The sequence below is a fragment of the Cervus elaphus genome, chromosome 23 (genome assembly GCF_910594005.1).
Source record: "Cervus elaphus chromosome 23, mCerEla1.1, whole genome shotgun sequence".
Classification (NCBI taxonomy): domain Eukaryota; kingdom Metazoa; phylum Chordata; class Mammalia; order Artiodactyla; family Cervidae; genus Cervus; species Cervus elaphus.
Genome location: NC_057837.1, coordinates 37,287,464 through 37,313,809, shown reverse-complemented (window position 1 = coordinate 37,313,809; position 26,346 = coordinate 37,287,464). Strand labels below are relative to the sequence as shown.

The 26,346-nt window shown below is 37.3% G+C and overlaps 2 pseudogenes; one reads left to right on the top strand and one right to left on the bottom strand.

Moving 5' to 3' along the window:
• Positions 1-26,346, bottom strand: part of LOC122681069 — a 180,498-nt pseudogene that overhangs the window by 61,124 nt on the left and 93,028 nt on the right.
• LOC122681741 overlaps positions 14,571-26,346 on the top strand; it is a 68,467-nt pseudogene continuing 56,691 nt past the window's right edge.

Sequence of the window (26,346 nt, the reverse complement as noted above, 5' to 3'; positions counted from 1 at the left end):
TCTTTTTTCCTCTTTCACCAGCAGTTCCAGGTAAATGATCCACATACTTCTGTGGAAGGCTCTCAGAGATACTGGGCTAGAAATAGTGATAATAATAAATTGCGTGAAGAGTTCCTAATCCCTGTTGAAGAAAATATCCTACTTTTAAAAACTGCCTTTTAACCTGGTTAAGACAGGTTTTGCCAATATCCCACAGCTGCTATGTGACAGAACCAGGATGTTGAATTCAAACACCGTGCTGGATCACCAGGAAGTGGCTGTCTGCATCTAAGAGATAGGACCTTCTTACCTCCTTCCATAGCTGTCACCTTCAAACAGGGAATCGTTATTTTACCTTACTTCAAGTATGGATGCCATAAATGTACTCTGCACGTGCTACTTAAGCTATCCAAAATGGTTTGCACTTACTAAAAAAATCACTAATAACCGCAGTCTCTCACCGGGTTGATGGAGGAGCCAAAGGGCCGGATGCCCTTCTTACTCCGGAAGCCAAAACACTTCTTCATCACAGAGCGTACAAGCTCCAAACACACCTCACCTCCCCCTCAGCTCTACACAGTCTCCTAAACCCAAAAGGAGCACTAGAGTTAAGCCAGAGCAGTCCCACCACAACCTCCCAACTGGGAAGTTCAACGGTTTAGAATCTTTCATCCCATAATGATCGTTGCTAAGCGACACCTCCAAACACATTGCCCATGCGCACAGATGCTTGGCATGCCATACTGCCCAGCGTGCATGTGTAAGAACTGGAAGTTCATTTTCTGAAAGGAACAAACAATGTCAATAAACCCTTACCTAAACTAAGAAGGACAGAGAGGAAACTGAAATAAACACAGAAATCAAAGCGACATTACAACTATATAACTGTCAAAATAACTATACCACCCAAAGCAATCTACAGATTCAGTGCAACTTCTATCAAATTACCAATGGCATTTTTCACAGAACTAGAACAAAAAAAAATTTTACAATGTGTATGGAAACAAAAGGCCCCAAATAGCCAAAGCAATCTTGAGAAAGAAAAGCAAGAGCTGACAGAATCAGGTACCCTGACTTCGGCCTACTCTGCAAGTTTCAGTAATTAAAACACTGGTCCTAGCACAAAAACAGGAATGATCAGTGGAACAAGACAGAAAGTCCAGAGAGAAACCTATGCACCTATGGTCAATTAATCTATGATAAAGGAGGCAAGACTATACAAAAGAGAAAAGATAGCTTCTTCAATAGGTGGTGCTGAGAAAACTCAACAGCTACATACATGTATAAGAAGGAAATTAGAACACTCCCTAACATCATACACAAAAATAAAATCACGGTGGACTAAAGACCTAAATATAAGGACAAGCCCTATAATACTCTTAGAGGAGAATACAGGCAGAACACTCTCTGGCATAAATTACAGCAGTATCTTTTTTCATCCACCTCTTAGAATAATGAAAATAAAAATGGAAATAAGCAAATGGGATCTAATTAAACTTAAAAGCTTTGGCACAACACAGGAAATCATAAACAAGATAGACTACAACCCACAAAATGGGTGACAATATTTGCAAATGATGCAACTGACAAAGGATTAATCTCCAACATAATTAAACACTTCAAAGAGCTCAATATCAAAAAACAAACAACCCAATCAGAAAAAGAGTATAAGATCTAAATATACTTTTCTCTAAAGAACACCTACAGATGACCAAACAGCACAGGAAAGGATGTTCAGAAAGAATGCTCCGCATCACTAATTATTAGAGAAATGCAGAAATACTACACTGAGCTATCATTTCACACCAATCAGAATAGCCACCATCAAAAAATCTACGAACAATAAATACTGGGGAGAGTGTGGAGAAAAGGGAACCCTCCTACACTGCTTATGGAATGTAACTAGGTACACCCACTGTTGAGAACTCTATGGAGGTTTCTTTAAAAACTAACTATAGACTTGCCATAGGATTCAGCAATCCCAGTCCTGGGCATATATCTGGAGAAAACCATAATTCAAATAGATACATGCACCCCAATATTCACTGCATAACTATTGACAATAGACAAGACACGGAAGCAACCTAAGTGTCCATCAACAGAAGAATGGATAGAGAAGATGCAGTATTACACACACTACACACACACCACACACACACACCACACACCACACACAGACACACCCCACACACACAGACACACCCCCCCCCACACACACACACCACACACACACACACACACACCACACACACACACACACACCAAACACACACACACACACACCACACACACACACACACCACACACACACCACACACACAGACACACACCCCACACACACACACCACACACACACCACACACACACACACACACACCAAACACGCACACACACACACATCCCACACACACACACCACAAACACACACACCACACACACACCACATACACACACACACACACACACAATGGAGTATTTCTGAGCTATAAAAAGAAGGAAATAATGCCATTTGAGGCAACACAGATGGATGTCGAAATTATAATACTAAGTGAAGTAACTCAGAGGAAAACAAATATCACCACTTACATGTGGAATCTAATCAAAATAAGCTCATTTACAAAACAGAAACCAACTCACAGATCTCAAAATCAAATTATGGTTATGAAAGGGAAACATGAGGGGAGGGAAAAATTAGGAGATTGTGGTTAACATACAGACACTATTTTCCAATAGTCAGATATGGATATGAGAGTTGGGCCACAAAGAAAGCTGAGTGCCAAAGAATTGATGCTTTTGAACTGTGGTGTTGGAGTAGACTCACGAGAGTCCTTGGACTGCAAAGAGATTAAACCAGTCAATCCTAAAAGAAATCAATCCTGAATATTCATCGGAAGGACTGATGCTGAGGCTGAAGCTCCAATACTTTGGCCACCTGATGTGAAGAACCAGTTGTCAGAGAAGACCCTGACACTGGGAAAGATTGAAGGCAGGAGGAGAAAGGGGACGAGATGGTTGGATAGCATCACTGACTCAATAGACAAGAATTTGAGCTAACTCCACAAGATAGTGGAGGACAGAGGAGTCTGGTGGGCTCCAGGATATTGGTTACACAAAGTCAGACACCACTGAGTGACTAACACTTCCACTTTGAATATGGAAAACTTAACAGTGCTGGTTTTTAAATCTGCTTAAAAGTAAGTTAGGTGCAGAGAAAATACTTAGTATCAAAAGTACTTAGATACTACTGCTTAAAAGTAATATTAATACTACTTAAAAGTAGCATTTTTAAAATACCATATACATTTTTATCATACACACAAAAATATTTCCCTTTAAAAATGACTTTCTCATCATGTTTAATAAGAAACAACTAAAATGTCATGAAAACAATCCAGAAGGGAAATTTTTACTATTTATCTTTCAGATCATATATTTTTTCTTCAAAATCTGTACATATTCTTGTGATGTTTTCAAAAGTAAGTCCTGATATAGATTTGACCCATCTGTAGATCCTAGAGGAAACACTCCATAGGTCTCAGATTCAAATTCAGCAGCAGATGGAAAGAAAAAGGGTTACATTCTTTATCTAAAATACTTGAGTTAACTAAGTATTAGTTTAAAAAAAAAAACAAAAAACGAGTTATTTCTAAGTGTTCCAAAAAATGAAACATATCTATAGATGACAGGAAACAAAATACAAGATTACAATTATATAAACTGCCCATGGTCACACATGTGGCTGCGTGTCACAGCTTCCAGTTTTCTCATTCTTCATTCATTTACTCAGTAACTATGTGCAAAGGTGCTGTGACACACACTGGAATTACAAGACGAAGGTGACCCAGGCCACCCTGAAAAATGATATCCCATAAACTGCAAAAACAAACAGGCAATTTCCATGCAGAGTCATAAATACTAAGATAGAAAAGACGGCACAAGGAACACTCAGAAAGGACAGCCAGCTTGGTGTCAATACTGCCAGCTTTCTGGTGGAGGTGCTGTGGAAGCAGATACATGAAGGACAGGAGAAAGTACAGGAGGTAGAGGGGAGAAGCACGTACAAAGACCGGAAGTGAGGAAGCGCTCCTGTGGGATCCTACACAGTCTGGCTGGTTAGATGCAGAGCCGAGGGGCAGAGGAGGGTGGTGAAGACATAAAGCCAAATACTTTGGTAGGACCCATACTGATGTGGATGGTTGGAATTTTTCTTGGGGAGAAAAGATAAACTAGTGACAAAATCAAAGTCTGGGAAATTTTAAGGTCACCCATCAAGTGGCAGTGACACAGACATGACTGCTTGAGTCTGGGTTTCCCAGCCTTAAGGACTATAGGAACTTGACAAGTTGATGAACTCCATGTTCTCTGAGAATAGTGTCAGGGTGCAGGCGGATAGTTCTACAGAGATGGCAGAAGTAGAGGCAAGATATAGCCAGGAAGAAAAAGAAATACATACTGTCGTGATGACTGTAGCTCTGTAGTATAGTCTGAAGTCAGGCAGGTTGATTCCTCCAGTTCCATTTTTCTTTCTCAAGACTGCTTTGGTTATTCGAGGTTTTTTGGGTTTCCACACAAATTGTGAAATTATTTGTTCTAGGTCTGTGAAAAATACCATTGACATCCTGATAGGGATTGCATCAAATCTGAAGATTGCTTTGGGTAGTATAAACATTTTCACTATTTTGATTCTTCCAATCCATGAACATGGTATATTTCTCCATCTATTTGTGTCATCTTTGATTTCTTTCATCAGTGTTTTATAGTTTTATATAGGTCTTTTCTTTCTTTAGTTAAATTTATTTCTGAGTATTTCATTTTTGTTGCAATGGTGAATGGAATTGTTTCCTTCATTTCTCAGTTTTCTCATTGTTAGTGTATAGGAATGCAAAGGATTTCTGCGTATTAGTTTTATATCCTGAAACTACTATATTCATAGATTAGCGCTAGTAATTTTCTGGTGGTGTCTTTAGGGTATCCTATGTAGAGGACCATGTCATCTGCAAACAGCAAGAATTTTTCTTTTCCAATCTGGATTCTTTTCATTTCTTTTTCTTCTCTGGTTGCTGTGGCTAGAACTTCCAAAACTATGTTGAATAGTAGTGGTGAGAATGGGCACCCTTATCTTGTTCCTAATTTTAGAGGAAATGCTTTCAATCTTTCACCATTGAGGATAATGTTTGCTGTTGGATGAGAAGAGAGGAGATTTACCTAATGGGTAAGTTTGGGGCAAGGAACTTCTCCAAAAGTGCTTGCTTGGTTCCAAATCTCTTCTTTGTAAAGATGTATGTGCCCACAGCACTGTGAACTTGGGTCTGCAGTAGGCAGCCTGCCCCTGGGATGGGCTTCAAGCATTTGCTTCCTCCTCTTAGGCCTGCGTGGGCAAGTCTCTGACTTGGGATGAAGTGTTCAGAGGCCATGTGACTGCACAGCTAAAGCACATCCTACAGTTCCATGGCTCTCAAGTACTGAGACCCAAAGTGGCCACAGTGCTGTCAAAGAAACCTTAGATTGCTCTTCTATGATGCCAAGAAGCCAAATGAGAAATCAGGTTTGCTACTTTTCTCTGCATCACCAGCATCATGAAATCACCATCAAAGTCATAAACCCGTGTGCACTGACTGAAATGGATATTTCAATCACAATGGTTATGCAATGAAAACTAGCTGCAATTTAAAGAGTCCCCATCATTGCTATCTCAGTCACCATTCATCCAGGTGATGTCAAGACAGAGATAAAAGTGAGCTTCATTTACAATTTATAAATATTTGATTTACTACAAACTTAGAAACACTCTACAACTGCTCAGCAAGATATTCTTTGGAAACTTAAATTAAAAGACTATAAGTAAAATAGCAATTAAAGATGTACTCCGTATAAGAAATAACAAAAACTCGTAACCTAAAACCAGAAATTAATCTTTTGACTTAGCATCACAAGTTTGTTTAATTCATGAAAAGGGTTTCTCTTTTGATTCTTTCAAATTAAAAAATACACGTGTGGTTAGTGTTTAGATGCCAGTCATTCACTTATGCTTAGGGGTAGAAAAACTGTGGTGGGTGCAGCAGAGCCTGGAAATGATTATGAAGTACGGCCAAAGTGAAAAAATTAGAAAGTAAGTCAAACATCTGAATGTATACTTTCAGTTACTAGGTAATAAGATTTCATTTGTAAATTAGAATTTAAATGCAGCTTTTCAAGAAATTTAAGAATTTAATAAGTATTTCTTAAAAACGAGAAATCTAGGACCAAAAAAGATCACAAAATTTCTGTGTCCTTGATTACCACAGTTACTTATGGCTTTTACTTAGTATGCATAAATCAAATAAACAGCTCAGAAGTTCACCAAATTAAAAACAAGAATCACTTATCAGAAATCTGAAATCCAAGGTAAAAAAGATAATAGAACTAACCTTAGTCAAGTAAGTCTCCAAGCTGTTAGGTAAAGGGTGTAGAATTGAGGTAGAAACCACTACATTTGCTCTTGGAGTAGTTTCAGTTGAGCACTGAAGTATTATTGAAATTTCCAACACAAGGGGGCTCCAGGACTGGTTAGAGTGCTGAGTAAAGATCTGTTCTGCTGTTTCTCCACCTCAAGTTCGGTGCTGATCTCTGCCAGCCTCTCATTATTCCTGGGGAAGATGGAAAACACCAATTTCATTCATGTTTCCCTAAGTGACTTGCCTTTGTTAAGTTGCCATACAGTAAATGGAATTCCCATTACACTGTTAGAACGTTGAACACAGAGCAGACCCACTGTAAACAGTGACAACTGTGACCTTGTTCTAAAGAGCACACATGTGTCTGGGGCTCCTCAGGTAACAAGTCACAGTTTGAAGAGGAGAGAAAGGGCGTCAGAGAGAAAGGGAGGTGGCCTCACAGTGACCCCTGTGGCCTCTGGGACACACCTGCCTCCTGGAAACAGTTTAGAGATGAAGAAGCACACCATCCCACAGAGCCACGTTCAAGCGCTTCCTTTCACCTCCCTTGTACATACATTTCACTCATGACCTCGGAGAAATTAAGCATTTGGATCTGAGGAGTCATCTAGAGACACAGTCTCGAGGGGAGGACAAGAAAGTCAATGGGTGAGACTGAAGAGAGCTAAAACAGCCCCAGGAACAATTACAAGTATCCCCTGCTTTTCCAAAGTTCACGTTATGTTACTTCATTCCACGAAGGCCTACGTCAGCACCTGTTTTTTATTTAAAAAAAAAAAATGTGAAGAGAAGTTTTGGTTTCATTTTAAAAGGCAAGAAGTCAAAACACTCTTCACTGTATGTGTTTACAGTGTGAGGCACTGGGCTCCCCAAGCAGGGAGATTGGCTCCACAGAGTTCCTTCCCCAGAAGCCACACCCCACATTGTAGCAGCAAGTCCCACAGCCCTCAGCCCTCACTGTGAGCACCGGTGCTTCCCTTGTGCATACTTATTTTATGCATCGACTAGCAGAATGTGTCCTCTGTGACCTGCTTCCTTGCTTTATGCTGTTTTGGCTTGTGGAAGGCTTCCTAGGAATGTTCTGCTTTCAGACGGTGGGTTACCTGGACTCGGCACTGCATGGACTCGGCACTGTGGGTGGGATCTGCCCCTTCCATCCTCCACACACCCCCTCAGTCAGGTCACCATGTTAGTTTCAGCCACTTTGTGAATTACCCTGCCTTCACCCCTGTGTTAATTTCCCTCTATTTCACAAGCATGCTTTTAAGTAGTGTAGAAAAACTTGATTCCGTATTAACATAGATTGTCTTAGAAGCCTCTATCAGTGACTATCTAGTTAGCTTTCACTTCCTACTAATCTCATGCACCCGGCTCTATCAAAATTGGCTTTCGAGACAAAGTAATGAACTAAATATATTTTCTGTGATTCTGTCTCTTGACTTACTTGTTTAGTATATTTGTCAATGACTTTCTGACTTCTAGTGCTTCTAGGTAGATTTGCTTATATTTTTCCAATTCTGCTTTATTAGAATCTTCTTGCAAAGTTTTCATCCTGGAGAGTTCAGATTCCAAGTATCAATTAGGAGTTCCATCTAACTTCTTAGGGAAGCATTATTCTTCTCTTATAACTACTCTAAGTTCTCTCGAGATGCTGCTTGTATCTAAGGCAAATGTAAAAAGATAACATTTTTTAAATAATTATAACTTGGATAATTTTACCTGTTCCCTTTAGTTTTGAGTCAGTGATTCAGAGAACAATTTTAAATGTGAAAAAAAAAAAAGAGTGCAAGTATAAAATAATTATCATCAATGTGAAGTGAATTAAATCTGAATTATAAAACTAAAGTGGAATCAATGTTATAGGAGTACTTAAATAATCTGATAATTCAAAGAATAAGAAGATCAACTTAAAATTTTAAACACTGAACAAGACAACTTAAGAATAATTCAAGAGGATGGTACTGGTTCTAAACCACAGTATTGTCTTTTACTCCTAATAGTCTTGTTTTATACCAACTGGTCTTATAAGTAAAAGGATTCTCTAGTGAGAATCATTCTGAAAGGTCAGTTTACTGATAACTGTGATGGAAACTGAAATAGAAACAAGTGCCCCCTTCCTTTCAGAAATCTACCAAACAAACTGCTCTAAGGAAAGTAGAGGGAACACATAAGCTGCATACATCTGAAATGTAATGTACAGTGAGGTGAATTCAAGCACATGACAGATCAACAAATTAAAGTGTAAAAATAGGTTGACTTCTTCTCATTTCTCTGCGAGATCCTGTCTCGCTCTTTCTTCACTCTCCAGAATACACTGCTCTACTTGACTGTGTTCTATCATATTCAGTTCTATATGACTTTTGAGGTTCACTACTTCTTGCTCCAACTTCTTTTTCTTCTTCTTTAGTTTTTCACATTGCTTTTGCATTCCTTTCATAGATAATAACTCCTCTCAAAGAACTATTTTTCTGCATCCAGGTGCAGACGTTTTGAAGATGCAGTTCCCAGCTCTGCTGGAAGATCATCAATCTTCAAGAAGAAGGCAATATCATTTGGTAATGAGGCAAGTGGACTGAGCACAGCCTAACTCAAACCCAGGATCAAATAAATATGATGGTATCTATATTGTAGAATGTAAGACCAGGAATTACTCAGAGAATCAAGAAAGAAGTTCAAACCACCAAGAGTCAGAAAACATACTCTTCACTGTCATCATCTTTGTCACACAATATTTGCATTTGATTTTACATTTTTATTGCTCTACAATAAATATTTTTCTACCTTTTCTCCAGAAAATGACTACAAGTCCCCTCTCAGTAGAACATCTCTTACTCCTCCCCACTCACCATCTTAATGCCCCATATTTTCAAAGAAGTGCAAAGGATACTGTATTGGGTTATCTAGGGCTGAGATAATAAATCCCTCCCAAAAGAAGACTGTGAAAACAAGACTCTAATTACTAAATCTATAAATATGGATGCTAATCCCATAAGCCTTTTCCTGAACTACAAAGACTTTTTGCTCATTTGAACTGCATTCCAAAGAGGTTAAAATATTCCATTTCCTACTGGTTTACTGAGATGATTCATACATTTTTCTGAAAAGAAAAATGCCACATTCTTGTCATCCTTTGTTACTTTCCATTTATGCAAGACAAGTGCTATGCATAGCAATAAATATTCCTTGTTAGACCAGTGTGTACTTAGACAAGATTCTCCCTCATGGGAAAAATGAAAACAGTGTAATTTAAGGGCTAAACTGCTCTTCACAGACTGGATGACAAGGGCTAGAGAGAAAAGGCTCCATGAGAGCTGGACAGTCAAGAAAAGATTCATGAAGGAGGAGCGACTGGGCACCAGGTCCAAATAAATGGAGGACTACCCAAGAGGAAAAGAAACTGTAAAGACAAAAAGGACAGTCTGAGCAAGGGCCAAGAAAAGGTGAAATCAGCTAGTGAACTCTGAGGATAAAATCCCACCACAGGGAAATAAAAACATGCCCCTCAGAAACATGTAAATCAATGTTCACAGGAGCATTATTAATAGCCCCAAAGTGGAAACAACCCAAAGCTCCATCAACTGATGAATGGATAAATGGCTTAGCCACAACACTGTTTATTGTTTGACAATCAACAGAAATGGAAGAACTGATACATGCTATCACACAGATGAACCTTGAAAACATGACGGCAAATGAGAAAAGTTAATCCCAAAGGACCACATACTGTACGATTGCATTTATATAAAATACCCAAAACAGGCAGGTCTACAGAGACTGATATTAGACTTAGGGTTGCTTGGGACTGAGGAAGATGGCTGGGGGGCGGCGGTGGAGGGGGGGAGGCTGGTGGCTAGGTTGTGGATAAGGGATGCAGGGTTTCTTTTGGAGGTTGATGGAAATTCTCTAAAATTGACCGCGGTCTCAGGTGACACCTCTACAGACTAAGAGATACTGAACTACACATGTTGAGTGGGTGAATTCTATGATAAGTGAATTACATCTCAATAGCTTTTTTAAAAAATCCAATGGCAGGATCTAGATAATCTTCTTAAGTCTCTAGGTTGAATGGACATAGTATATACCATCTCAGCACCTCCATGCTTTTACAATATATCTAAAATGAAAAGAAAAGAAGGCAATGCCTAACTTCAACTGCTTTGTATAATACCCTTTCTGCACAAGTTATTCTGAAATGCATGAAATAAATATATACAGAACTCTACAGCCTTTCACAAAAGCAAAGATGAGAAATGATAATTGTCTGGAACATTCCATTAAACATTATCTTTCAATTTTATCTGGCTTGCCTCATCATGGTAATACAGCTATCACTAAAAAAAAAAAAAAGTCTATCAACTTGTGTGAAGAATGAGGCACAATTCCCAACTTTTCTAAGGTTACCTAATATAAGAAACAAATATATAGTGCAAATGGCAGAATGAAAGTCAGAGTTTAAGAAACAAGTGCAATTAAAGATAATAAAACTGTAGTAAATTACTTGTAATGAAAATACAAAACAAAGGTGTCCATGAAAGTGAGTGTCCTTTATCCTATGTATTAAAGATTAAACACTATGTATTAAGGATAAAACATTTTATCCTATTTATTAGCTGTCAACACTTTAAATTTCACACCTACCTGACTTGTGAGTTGAAGTAAGTTGTTCCTTAAATCCTGTGCCTCAACTTTTAAGTAAGCACAATAACATGACGTGAACTCCAGTGAAGCTCCCGACATAGACTTCTTTTTCAGGGTATCAGCCAGTTCTTGTTGAAGTTGCCTCACAACTGCCTAATAAGATGCCCTGTCACTGAGTTTATAAAATCACTGTACTATTACGCTAATAATACATAACACCAACATATGTACTTTCATCTCATCTCACACGCTAGAAAAGTAATGCTCAAAATTCTCCAAGCTAGGCTTCAACAGTACGTGAACTGAGACCTTCCAGATAGATGTTCAAGCTGGATTTAGAAAAAGCAGAGGAACCAGAGGTCAAATTGCCAACATCCGTTGGATCATAGAAAAAGCAAGAGAGTTCAAGCAAAATATCTACTTCTGATTTATTGACTGTGCCAAACCCTTTGACTTTGTGGATCACAACAAAGTGTGGAAAATTCTTCAAAAGATGAGAACACCAGACCACCTTACCTGCCTCCTAAAAAGTCTGTATGCTGATCAAGAAGCAGCAGTTAGAACCAGACATGGAACAACGGACTGGTTCCAAATTGGGAAAAGAGAACATCAAGGCTGTATATTGTCACCCTGCTTATTTAACTTAGATCAGAGGACATCATGTGAAATGCTGGGCTGGAGGAAGCACAAGCAGAAATCAAGATTTTCAGGAGAAATATCAATAACCTCAGATATGCAGAGGACAACACCCTTATGCCAGAGAGAGAAGAGGAACTGAAGAGCCTCTTGATGAAAGTGAAAGAACAGAGTGAAAAAGTTGGCTTGCAACTCAACATTGAAAAAACTAAGATCATGGCATCTGGTCCCATCACTTCATGGCAAACAGATGGGGAAACAATGAAAACAGTGACAGACTTTATTTTCTTGGGTTCCAAATCAATGCAGATGGTGACTGCAGACATGAAATTAAGATGCTTGCTTCTTTGAAGAAAACTATTTCATATTAAATATTTCATATTAAAAAGCAGAGACATTACTTTATCGACAAAGGTCCATCTACTCAAAGCTATGGTTTTTCTAGTAGTCATGTACGGATGTGAGAGTAGGACCATCAAGAATGTTGAGCACCAAAGAATTGATGCTTTTGAACTGTGGTGTTGGAGAAGACTCTTGAGAGTCCCTTGGACAGCAAGGAGATCCAACCAGTCCATCCTAAAGGAAATCAGTCCTGAATATTCATTGGAAGAACTGATGCTGAAGCTTCAATACTTTGGTGACCTGTTGTGAAGAACTGACTCCTTGGGAAAGACCCTGATGCTGGGAAAGAATGAAGGCAGGACGAAAAGGGGATGACAGAGGATGAGATGGTTGGAAGGCATCACCGACTTGATGGATATGAGTTTGGTAATGGACAGGGAAGCCTGGTGTGCTACATGCAGTCCATGGGGTCACAAAGAGTCAAGACAAGACTGAGCAACAACTGAACTGAACTGGTGAACTTTGAAAACTATCACCACAGAAAGCAACTCACCTTCTTTTCCCTCCTCACTGAATTTGGTTACAGACACAGAACGGGCCACCTTCCAGCCTTCCGTCCTTTCTGATATTAACTTACTCAGACAAGAGATGCAGACCCACTCTCCACGCCCTGCCCCTCCCAATAAATCTGCAGAGCTTCACCACCTCACATCTGAAAGAATGAAGAAAGAAATAGGTGTGAATGCGGGAAAAGTGGTGGAAAATTCCACTCTGTGGAACATTTTCCCTCTTTCTTTATTAGAGGCTTTGATTAACTTCAGAGATCGTCACATATTCTATCCAATGCTCAGATCTTTCCAATAGATTCCTATCTCAGCAAAAAAAAAAAAAAAAAAGAGGCCATTCCCGTGTTGCTTATCTATTTTATATCTAGTAGTGTTGTCTATGTTAATCCCTAATTTATCCCTCCTCCCTACCTTTGCCCTTGGCTAACCATAAGGACCAGTAGAGCACAGGGACCTCTACTCAATCTTCTCTAATCACCTATATGGGAAAAGGATCTGAAAAAGAAGGGATATATGTATACATATAACTGAATCACCTTGCTGTACATCTTAAACTAACACAAAATTGGAAGTCAATTATATTCAGATATAAAAGAAAAATGAAATTTAAAAAATGAGGTTGCTCCCATGGCCTTCAAAGAGCCTTGAAAACCTGGCCTCCACCTGCCTCTGGACCGCAGTCCCTACAACCCTCTCCCTGACTCACTCCATTCCTATTGCTGACAAATCTTGCCACCCTTCATTTTTAGTGGACGAGCATGTATCCAAATGATAGTAACTGATCCTAAAAATGAGAATTATCAGCAAATTGTTTGCAAAAATGTACTAAATAAATCATAAATAACAGATGGAAGATTAAATCAAGAAGAGTTTAGGTAAAGCTCACTGCTTGAGTCCTAAATTATGATTTAATGACAAGTAAATGCCTTCAAACAGTTGAGAGGCCATAAGAATAAATGGTTCAAAGCTGAAATGTTTCCCAAATTAATTCAGATTGACATGAATAAAAATAAACTTATACCGACAAATATGACAAATACCTCCAATAAACACCACCACTTGCTAGCTTTAAAAAAAAAGTACATCTGATACCTAACCTATACTGCTACCCCATGATAAGAGCCTTAGTTCTGTACATATTTAAACAGATTAAATTTTATAAAAGTATTTTTTCTTGAGAACATGCTACCGTTCTAACATTTTAGTAGTCAATTATAAGAATTATACCTATTGGTAGCTGCACTAACCACTTCTGAAAACATCAATTAACTCATTAGCTATAATGATTCCAGAAAGGAAGAAGTTAAAAATATAAGTAAGCTGCAGGCTTTTCTCCAGGTCTTCTGACTCTACTCTTCCATCAAACCACAGTTACTTCTCTAGTACAAACATATAAATTCAAAATAAGCCTCTTATTTCATTCATAGTACATACACTAACAGCAAATGAGGTAAAATTTAGATTGTCTTCTTAGACAATTACGAGATTATTTGCTACTTCCATAACTTTCAATACCTTCTCGTAATGTTTAAAATAGTAAGATAGGGTGAAAGACAACGAAAAACACTTACTATCACTAAATATATCTTATGTCATATCTACCACTGTTTTCAAAAGTTCCTTGTACTAAAATAGGACACTACATAGAGCAAAGTGTTAATTTTCTCACCAGTACAAGAATGACATCCAAAATACAGTCTCTGAACTGCCGATCCTCCTTAGTGATAAACTACCCTAATGATCTATCAAGGATGTTAAATCAGTACCGAAAATTAACAGTATCTATTGTCAGTAGCAAGAGTTGTGGTTTTTCCTGGGGGTGGGGGGCGGGGCGGAGGCAGGACTTTAATAAGTTTATTGTGAAGTTACTTTTTAAAGTGTTCGAAAATGTTTTTACGACTGATGTCGCAGTTTTTACAAATTGGAAAACTGTAAATGACGTGCAAAGGTCGTTGGCAGGGCATTGGTTAAAGCAATGACGGTGGAGCCAGGAGCGGACTCTGACCGAGACACTGGAGGTGAGGACTTGCGTGGGAGGACGCGCATGGGAGGACGCGCATGGGAGGACGCACACGCTCACCCCAGAGCAGACGGACTTCGTAGGGTAGCGCAGTCGATGCGGAAGCACACGCCGTCTTCCTGGCCTAAACCACAATCAAGGTGCCGGCTCCTCTGAGATAGCTGCAATAATTTTGACATCATTTCCTATGGAAAATATTAAAGGCCTCTCTTTCAATGAGGTCATTGTATATCCCTACCAGACTGCTGTAGACAAACGGATCTGAATTACAAATACTACTTTATCCAACAGATGAAAAATGACATCCCTCTTCAAAATATAGATGTATCTAGGATTTCACAATCCTCTATACTTTCTATGATGCATACTGTGAGTTTATAAAATATATACATACACAGATACATACACACACATATTTGAAAATGACTACAGAAAATACCCCAGAGTTCATTTCCTATTAGCCATTTCTTTCTCCTTTTGTTTGGCAAGGTGATCGGCCAGGATTCCATCCTGTAAGATTCTGGCATTCCATTCTTGAGAAAGCTGCTTCTGAGTGTCTTGTAGCTCTCCCATAATGTGGAGAGACAGTATATGAACTTTTGGGGCCCATACCATTAAAAGAAAAGGAAAAAAAAAAACAGTTAAAAGATTAGGAGCAGAATTCAAAATGAAATAAAACTGTTTAAAGGAAGTAGCCTTTTTAAGCACAAGGATCTTTATTCCACCTAAGTAACTCGGGTCTTAATTTAAACATCTGCTAAATTTATCACAAAGCAAAAACACCTAGACATAGTATTGTGAAAGGAAATTTCTTTACTAAGCATTTAACTAGTTCCTTTGTAGTCTCAAGGCAAGTTAGCCTGTATTTTAACATTCAGTTCAGTTCAATTCAGTTCAGTCGCTCAGTCGTGTCCAGCTCTTTGCAACCCCATGAACCGCAGCATGCCAGGCCTCCCTGTCCATCACCAACTCCCGGAGTTTACCCAAACTCATGTCCATTGAGTCGGTGATGCCATCCAACCGTCTCATTCTCTGCCGTCCCCTTCTCCTCCTTCAAATTTTCCCAGCATCAGGATCTTTTTAAACGAGTCAGCTCTTTCCATCAGGTGGCCAAAATATTGGAGTTTCATGGATTGGAATTAGGAAGATTACTTTGTCTAATGGATCAAAAGTGCCAATCATTATGCTAATGATTAAGCTCAATTTACATTCATTGCTCCACTCAGAAAAGACATACAGAGCATCTGTTAGAAGCCAAGAATGGCAAGAAACTAATCACATAAACTCTGAATGCCACAGTTCATACCTAGGATGAGATAACAATTTTGTTTTAAATCTAAATAATACATATTAAATAAAAGGGACATTATAAATAATATTGATGAAACGGTGCTAGAAATTTGAAATTTTCACCAACAATCACTCTACCTGATTCAGATCATTTCTCAGTCTTCAGTTCCATCTAGTACTCTGAGAGTGAGTTCAAGTTGCTGTTTCATTTCAACTTCTTTACTATATTAGTCTTTCTTTTTAACTGCTCCCTAATTTTTTCATATAACATATCAGACTTTCTTCTATTCTCTTCTTCTTGCTTTAAGGTGAATCCACAAAATTTATAGAGGTATTCCTAAAAAAACATGAGATTATTCGCTGCTGCAAAAACTTTCATTAACTCTTCATAATGTTTAAAATAGTAAAGTGGCAGGAAATACAATGAAGAACACTTAATAATGATCACTGTTTTCATGCAGAAGGTTAAGAATAAAACAGCATAAAATTTTTTTCTTTTCTGTCTTGAGAAAAATGGCTACTTCATACTTCTGTGAGTGGGAATGTAAAGTAATATAAACTTTCTTAAGAATAGTTTAGAAATATGGGTTAAAGACCATTTCCAAAAATTCTCATACTTTAACAAAATAATACACTATTATTAAAGCAAATGAATTCAAAATAATTAGAAATGTAGAAATGAATTTGTAGAAAAGACATTCCTTGTAGTATTAAATATAATACAAAAAAGTGAAAAACAACCAAAAGTCAATCTGTTAAATCATTAATGAGGTTTCTGTTATGGTGGACTTCTATATGATCATGAAAATGGTGATTTGGAAAAATATACATTAAGTCATTAGAAGCATTCACTGTTAAGAATTTATTATATTATTTCCATGAATTTCACACTCCACAATACTAATAACTCTTTCTCCCCTGTAAAATCCCAGAGAGTAAGTTAGTAATTATAACACAGCTACATCTCTGCAAGTATTAAAGTAAATAACAGTTCAAATATTTCTTTAAAACCAGGATGTGCAGTACCTCAAGCCGCAGAGCTCTCGTTCCCACTCCACTTTCTGATGCCCTAATTGTGATTCACTTCTTTTCTTTCGGACAGTTCTTTCTGAAGCTCACCAACCTTATTTTCCAGTTTCTTAATTTCTCCTCTAAGTACTTCACAGTGGTTTTTTTAAAGTTCTATTTATCTTTCATACAAAAGAATCGCACCCCAAATTTTCAATAAGCTAACACAATCTGCAACACGAAGAAAACACACAGAAACAAGAAACACATTTATATGAATAATTTTTGAGTATAAAGGACTGCACCTTTCATGTTCACTCCTCCATACACTGAACAAATATTAAGTGTCTATAAAGTGGAAGACAGTATTCTAAGCTCTCCAGATAAAACAGATGACCCTGGCTCTTGGTTAGCTTGAAGTCTAGTAGAAAAGAAAGAGAAATAAAATAATTACATATATATAAAATAATTATAAATTCAGGTACAGTGAGTAAGAATGATCATCAGTGTATACACTCACTTTCACTGTCTTTTAAAACAAAACATACTTCTGAGATGCACAGCACTGTAACATATCCATAGCTCTAGAGCAGTACTAGACAAGGTGTGCATATATCACTACACTATACACAAACAGGCTTTGTATGGATATTTACACCATGGTCCTACCTTTACACCTCAAGCCAAGTAGTTCTACTTGCAATGTGGAATTCTTAAAGACATCGCCATCCTCGGAAGCAGTTTCGGATGACTGAGTTAAGTCATTCAGGTGGGTCACGTCATTAATCTGTTCTCTGACCTACACATAAATAATACTGTTTCACAATGTCCTTAAAATATTTATAAAATACACTAACTATACAAAGGTGATAAATAACTCTTCATTAAAGCAAAAACAGACACTTCTTAAAAGGACAGATTTTTATCAAAATAATAATTTGATCAATAGTGTTTCTAAATTAAGTTCTCAAAGTATATGTCTCTACAACAAATGAAGATTTTCTGTTTTGCCCCTTTTCCTTTTACAAAGTATTTTTTACGGATAATTTTTTTTGTAGTTAACTTTTTAATTATACCTTGTTCTTTTCATTAGATGTTTTCTTTGCAGTCCTAAAATAACAAATGATTCTTTTCAGTCTGATATTAAATACTTAAAAATACAAACAATACCTAAACTGTTTTTATATAAAACCTTTGCATTGGGAAGTAATTTTTATAAAAGGATTCAATAATAAATAAGAGTAGCATTAATGGACAAATAAAATATATTAATAATACTAAAAGAGCATTGAATTTAAAGGAAAAAGAAAAACATAACATTATTTGTGTTATTTGATAGGAAACAGAATACCAGGGTTTTTGGCAGTTGTCATTTTCAATAAGAACTACCTTTTCTAGCAATAAAATCTATCTGGGAAGTATTCCTTATAAGAAAGAAACCTGTTTTTAAGAAAACCATAATAACCATGACATTAGCCTTCTGAGAACTTCCTATGCAACTGCTATGCATTATGTTAAGCACTTGACATGTCTCAAAGGCATTTTAATCCTCACAGTAATTCTTGGAGATAGGTAATGCATTAGGTCCTTTACATAAGGAGAAATGCAGCACAGAAAGGCTGAGGAACTTGCCCAAGCCCACACAGCAGGTCACCAACAGTCTCAGAATTCAAACCCAGGAAATCTGGCCTCAATGCTTTGACTCCTAAACATGCTGAGAAAGTAATATTTAAATAAGTCTTTCTAAGTAATATGATAGCAAATGAACCTGTATTATTATTCCATGTCTAGCTACAACTATAAATAATAATTTCTGAATCTTATGTTAATATTTTGTTAATATGATGTTAATATCTTATGTTAATATTTCTAAAAAAATCAAACATCTTTCCAGGTGGGCAATATTGAAAATCTGCTTGCAATAAAGATTTGCTTTTTGTAAAGAAATTCATCAATAGGCATTCATTCAACCATTCTGCTGTTTCTTCATGCATCTGACATGCACTTATTGAGCACATAATATGTGTTAATGACACTCTTAGTATGGGAAGGATGGTTTCTGTAATTTAAAACTTTATGATCCAAAAATAATAATTAGTGAAAGATTGTTAATAAAATATCTTTTTATGCTGAATATAAACAAAAATTTTCCCTTTTCCCTGGAATCTATAAACAATATGAAGTTAATATGATGTGATGTTGCGGAGTACCTTACAAAACCGTAGCTACTCACAATGATACATTCATCCAGAATCATCAAGAAATGCTTAAATCCTATTCAGTATAGCCTAAGTGTTTGTATATTCACAATTCTATAATTTTTTAAAACTCTATGTATGATAGAATTAATTTAAGTAATCATCTACATATTCAATTACATAAGAATATTACACTTCAGAACCAATGAACAAGCCCTTAACATAAATCTATATATGAACAGAAGTTATTATGTACGGCTAGTTTCCTGTAATAGTTTAAAGATAATGTCATAATATCAATAAGCTTTCTAATATTGGATATGTAAACAAGATTCAACTCAATAAACACGTCCTCTGCTGGCTCATTTCCAACAGCACATATACTCTAAAAGCTCCCCTCTGAACATAAAACAGGAAACTCCTTTGAACTCCCCAATCCTCTTCAGTTACCACCCAGTCCTCTATTGCCTGTCCCAGGAAATAGTGCCTATAGAGCTGTTTATGTGTATTCACTACAGTTCAGCTTCCAAGGGAACTATTCACTGAAATGACTTCTGGCCAAAGGCACTGGTTCTCACCTTACCCTTTCGCGGTGTTCATCCACCAGAGTTGCAGATTCTCTTGTCCTGGCATGAACACTGTATCATGGTGCTCTATTTCCAGAAGAAGTATTCAGTATGAATGTTTCTTCCCCTATAAATAAAGAATTTGTAGATTTTACCTGCCATCATCCTGACCCACTTCACTTAAAATGCTGTCATCATTCACATGCAACTGATCACCAGTTAGTGAATCAGTCTTTTCAAATACTGGTGCAATCACACATTCTTCTAGTGTGGACAAATGGACATTTGTCATTGTTCTGTTTCTTTGCTTCCTTCCTGTGCATGCCAGGATCGCTACTTTAAAAAATCCACAAAAAAAGCCAATGTTTTCTAATAATTTGACTGATAAAGAATAAAAAAAAAACAATTTTTGTAAAATTCCAACTCTTATCCATCCTATGTCATTGATTAATTCACAAAACAGTTATAAAGTACCAACCATATGCAAGAAAACACAAATTCTTGCTTTGAAGACAGATACGCAATTATGATATGATGTGATATGTAAAAGTTGACATATGAAAGTTAAAAGTGAAATAAGGAAGGCTTTACAGAAGAAGTGGAGAGAAGAGGTCACAAGGAAGTGAAAAGGGAGAAAATCATTCTACTTGGAGATTAGAATGTGAGCACAAAAATCAGGTATATGGCATTAAGGTGTTTCCTAGGAAATTGGAAGGAAAAGTACAAACTACACGGAAGAAAGTAGAGAGATGCATCCAGAAAGACATTGGGAAAGCTTCAAGGGCTACACTGAAAAGCTGGACTCCAGTGCCTAAACACCATGACTCTTGGATATGGGAGTCATAATTAGATTTACACTATATATATTTTTTGTTTTGCTTCTAAATATAATAATGGTGAATTTAGGGATTTCCCTGATGGTCCAGTGCTTAGAATCTGCATGCCAATGCAGAGGGCATGGGTTTGATTCCCTGCTCCGGGAAGATCTCAGATGCCACAGGGCAACTAAACCCATGCTCCAAAACTACTGAAGCCAGCACCCTAGGGCTGAAGCTAGCACTGCAGCACCAAAGACCAAGCACAGTCAAAAATAAATTAGAAATAAAATAAAAATTAAAAATAAATTTAAAAACTCAAAGAATAAAGTAACACTTAATTTAGATGATTTTTTAAATGACACGAGGAACACACACCATGAGAGAAGAAATCAAGGAATTGAGGAAATATTTGGCAGGGGCAGTGGTGGGGAGGGAAGTTTACTTTTAAAACACCCACATGATGGGGCGCCGTCAGCATCATAGGTGAAAGACAGGTCCCTCATCAGTTCCCTCACCACCAACAATTTGGCTTCCATGTATGGACATATTCAAAGTGATATGAGAAAAAACCTTGCCAACCATGAATACTCTATCCAGAAAAGTTATCTTTCAGAAAGGAAGGAGACATAAAAGCTTTTCCAGAGAAACCAAAGGTGAGGGAGTTCCTCACCACTAGACCTGTCTCATAAGAAATGCTGAAAGAAGTCCTCAAACTGAAATGAAAAGATATTCATCAGCAACATAAGATATATTTAAATATAAGACACACTGCTAAAGCCAAGTAGGCAGTCAAATCCAGAATACTCTGATACTGAAATACGGTGGTATGTTACCAAATTAACTTTAGTATAATGGCTAAAGAACAAGAGAACAAAAATAACTATATCCCTAGTAAAATGTAAAATGTGTTAATCAGGAAATACCAAGTGACCTGCTATTAAATATTGATATTGGTTTACCTATCAGAATCTTCATTCTCCATAGCAGGAAACTCCTGGTTCTTTTTCCTCCACTCTTTCTCTGCTGAATCAATCCACTCTCATCAGCAACATCACATACATTGTCTGATACTTCCACTTCACTACTTTGGTGCTTCCTCTTTTCTTAGAGGAAAGTTTGACCCTGAGAATAACTGCTGTTCCATTAGTGTAAAGACCCTTTTTGTTTTCATTAACTTTATTATTTGTCTCAGGGTTTGCCCTGATTTTAAGTGATACGTTTGTGCTTACTTTATCACTTAAACGTCACTGAAAGTTTTGTAAATTCTGCTTCTCTTTGAGGATAAGAAACAAAATTCCCCAAATTTCAAAAAAGGTTTTCTTAATATGATGCAATTATTCACCCCCTGTCTTCCCCCTCTGACTGTCAGCGACAAGGAAATAAAAACACACAAAATCTGTCCTCTTTGGTCTTTAACTGCCTGGATTTTCCATTAAACAGCCAGATGTAAACGATGTGACACCTTAGTGCTTCAGAAACAGAAAGGAAAGATTCTTCTTTCTGCACTAAAGCTATTCTTTCCCCACTGCCTTTTACAATTCTTTTTCATTTGGATCCTGGAGAGATCAAAAAAGGAATGCTGTTCACTAAAACAGATGAACCAAAGTTTACCAAAACACAAGAAGCAGAGTGAAACTGAGGAATTGTTAGTTAGTGTGGAATTCTGGAATATAAACAATGCTTCCCAATTCCACATTCAAAAATCATCAAACTTTATAGCTAGAGAGTATAGAAATAACTACCGACTGTCACCCCACTATTTACCAGAAACAGGAATAAAACCAAGGAAGGCTAAATGGTTTGTTCAAAATCCCCTAAAGTGGCATCCCCTAGCATTTTATGGCACCAAAAGAGATGATACAATTCTGTAACCCTCAATCTGATAAATTACCAAATGAATTCATCAAATGAATCAGATACATTAAAAGCATGACACTGGCAAAGTAATTTAATGCCTTAAATAGGGGTAGGGTTCATCTGCTTTTTCTTTAAAGAAGAAAACCTACTGATCTTCGTTTATTATTAATACTCAGTCAAGGCACTTCTTACACAAAAGAGCAAACAAATTTAAAAATCTATTACTGGAAGGAAGAAAAATCTCATAGCATCACAAAACTCAGTTTTCTCCTTTGGAGATACACACTTTTTTTTTTTTTTTTTTGGTGAGAGTTTATACTACCTATGAGACAAAATCACACATGTCAAAACCTACTACATTTTAGTAAACAACATTAAGTAAAGGTCTGTCTCAAAAGAAACATCTAAGAGTAGTGATTCAAGAATATGTGGGAGTACATGTATTTGTTATTTAAAATATCCTGAAGTGGCCATGTTGCAAATCTAAAATTTGTTACAATTTAACTATTAAACGTCTTAATCTATGCTTGCTGCTGCTGCTGCTAAGTCACTTCAGTCGCGTCTGACTCTGTGCGACCCCAGAGACGGCAACCACCAGGTTTCCCCATCCCTGGGATTCTCCAGGCAAGAACACTGGAGAGGGTTGCCATTTCCTTCTCCAGTTCATGAAGGTGAAAAGTGAAAGTGAAGTCGCTCAGTCATGTCCGACCCTTAGCAACCCCATAGACTGCAGCCTACCAGGCTCCTCTGTCCATGGGATTCTCCAGGCAAGAGTACTGGAGTGGGTTGCCATTGCCTTCTCCAAATCTATGCTTAGCTACTCACAAATCACCAGATCACAATTAAGAAGTGAAAAATAACTTGCCTTACCCAAAAATAGGAGAAAACATGAACTCACAAACCCAATTTTGTCCCTGTTTTTTGAATTAAACAATTCATGTATGTTAAATCTACCAAAAATGAATTAGGTGATTTTTAATGTTATAAAGGCTGACTTCCCTTAAAAATATTTCACTTCACTATATCTTAAACAGGGAGTCCCTGCAGCACATTTGTAAGGTTTCTTTTTTTTTTAAGGACTAATATCTGGAGAATAGACAAACTTTACATTACTAGGAGCCAAAATCTATTAACACCAATCAGAAAGAGGAACCAATTCCTAAATTTTAATGCAAATTATATACAATGATAATGTTATACATCTATACATATTACCTGCTTACATTCAGTTATGTGTGTGCTCAGTCCTGTCTGACTCTTTGCATCCCCTAGGACTGTAGCCTGCCCGGATCTTCTGTCCATGGCGACTCTCCAGGTAAGAATATGGAGTGGGTTGCCATGCCCTCCTCCAGGGGATCTTCCCAACCCAGAGACTGAACCATGGTCTCCCAACAATACTGGAGTGGGTAGCCTATCCTTTTTGCCAGGGAAACTTCCTGACCCAGGAATTGAACCGGGGTCTCCTGCTTTGCAGGTGGATTCTTTACCAGCTGAGTTATCTGGGAAGCTCCTACATTCAGTTAGATTAAATCCTAATAGCCACCAATGAAAGTGGATAATGCACTTTTAATAATATTTACTGATTTCCCACCTGGAAATGAAATAAGTTAGAAAGTTATTATTTGTACCCTAACAACAAGGGTCCAATCTGGAAGGTTCAATTCTTTTAATAGGCAGTTGGGCTGATTCTATGACCTACTCTGTCCCTGAATGTTCATCCCTAACTCAACTATGCCAAGATATCAGACAGAATGAATCTTTAATCTTGGCATCAGTGACTGGCGATTTCAACAGAAAACCTTGACCACTGGCAATGATTTCTCTTTACATGTATCTAGGTCAGGGACCATCACTGTCGTATTGTTCATAAATTCAACTCTTTAATCTTTTGATTCAGTGTTTGATATCACCTTCCTTTATCATGTAATGAAATTCTAAAAACGGAAGAAGTAAACAATAGACAGGAAATTTTTTTGCCTCAATTCCAAAGACAAGCTGTAAATTATAATAGATTCTAACAATATTTTAAGTTTTCTAATTAAAGTGTCATGAAAACTTAAACTATCATCTGTTAACTCTAAAAAGCTACTTTTGACAGGTAATTTTATTTGTTATGAACTCTGTTACAAACTGTATTATGTTGTTAAAGAATAGAAAACAGTATTAAACAAGAAATTTGAATTTACATTTTTACATACCTTTGAGTGGCTATTTTCATCTCCAACAGGGTTTTCTTGTTCTTCCTCTGATGTCATTTCTAAGTCTAGTTCTACTGACAAATCTGTATGTTTTGTTAAAATTAGAATGTCTAGATAAAAGACAGAAGATTTAAAACACAGATTTAAAACATTGTATCAAATGACAGCTTAAATCAATCTTAATCTTCAGCTGAATGTTTACTTCTTTAAGAAATACTTCCAGTGATCAAAAACTTCAACAAACCTTTTGGGAAATACCAGAATTCATCAGGTTACAGGCACACAAACATCTCAAAGATTCTTTCATAAATTCACCCAAACATCAGTGAACAAAACAGTCAGAAACCAAACAAAATTTCAAAATACAGGACAGACATAAAAAGTCACAATATCTTCTCTTCTCTACTTCATAACAGGACCTTTATAGCAACACTCTAAGCTTCAACTGCAACATTATTGACGGTTTACAAAATTCCTGTTACTTTTTTTCCTTTTCTCAGTTCCCTAAACTGAAATGCTTCTTTTCCTGTACTCTTCCAACAAATTACTTTTCATCTTTTAAGACTCAGCCTGCTTTGTGAAATTGTCCTTGATTACGGCTATCTTTCCCCAGATAAACAGGTATCTCTTTCCTTCTAGCTACCTTAGTACTTCATAGATTTTTCTAGTGTATCTTCATCAACCGAATGTAAATTATTTCTTCACATGTCTATCCTTTTGGCTGTCAGACTGCAGAGGACAAGCTCTTAAAAATCACCTTGGTATGCATAAGTCTTTATTTCTTATATTCAATAATTATTTTTCGGGTTTCTGCTCAGTACTAGACACTGGAGTTTAAAGAAAAATGTAGATAAAGGGTGTCAGGGATGGCTTTTCTAGAAATATACTGCCTGAGCGCAGACTTACGCAGTTCAAGGGACGGGAGGGTGGGAGGGGGAGAGCACGGAAGGCTGCAGCAAGACGGGAAGGGACCACACACAGAAGAGGGTAAATGTTCGTCCGGAGTGCAGGGGCAGGTGAGGGGCCCCAGCAGCAGCCCAGGATTCCAGAGCAAAGGACAGAAAGGGCGAGAGACGGGTCGGGCAGAAGTCGGATTATGAAAGCACCGCGTGTCGCCTTAAGATGTCTAGGTATTAATGTGATTTGACGAGTGGTTCACGGTCACATGTGCTTTTGAGACAGGTGACTAAACACTGTGGAAGATTGAATTTGAAGGGCATATGAATACACGGAGGGAGACGAATCTGAAGGCATTAATAATGAAACAAAATAAGGTGATGCAGGCCTGAACTGGGGGCGTGTTTCCAGAAACATTTAAAATATAAAACTTTTGGGGTTGAGTATAGAATAAATCTTTATGAAAGGAATACATGTACAAATCCTGGGACCCTGAAGGAATAGACTCTGCTGGTTGGTCTATAAAAGGCATCAACTGAGAAGAGAAATGATCTACATGAACTGTCTGAAGTTGCTTCTATTTATTTGGTGGTTTTCCTATGTGACATCTTCCAGTGTTGAAGGTATTCCTGTATGTGTTTTATTTGAATTTGTGCTTCTGGGACCTACCGAGCTCATTGAGAAACAAGAGCTAACAAGTCACTTGTAGAGATTAAAAAAAAAAAACAACAAAAACAAAAACATGTTGAGTTTATAGCTTGCAGTCACTATTCTAGGAGATAACTGAGAATCTTTTGTAAATGCAAAAGTAACTTCTACAGGTGAGGAAAGAAAAGAAAAAAAAAGATCGGAGTGAAAAAAGAAGCAGTGTATGATTTCTTACTACAGCCCTGATCGCA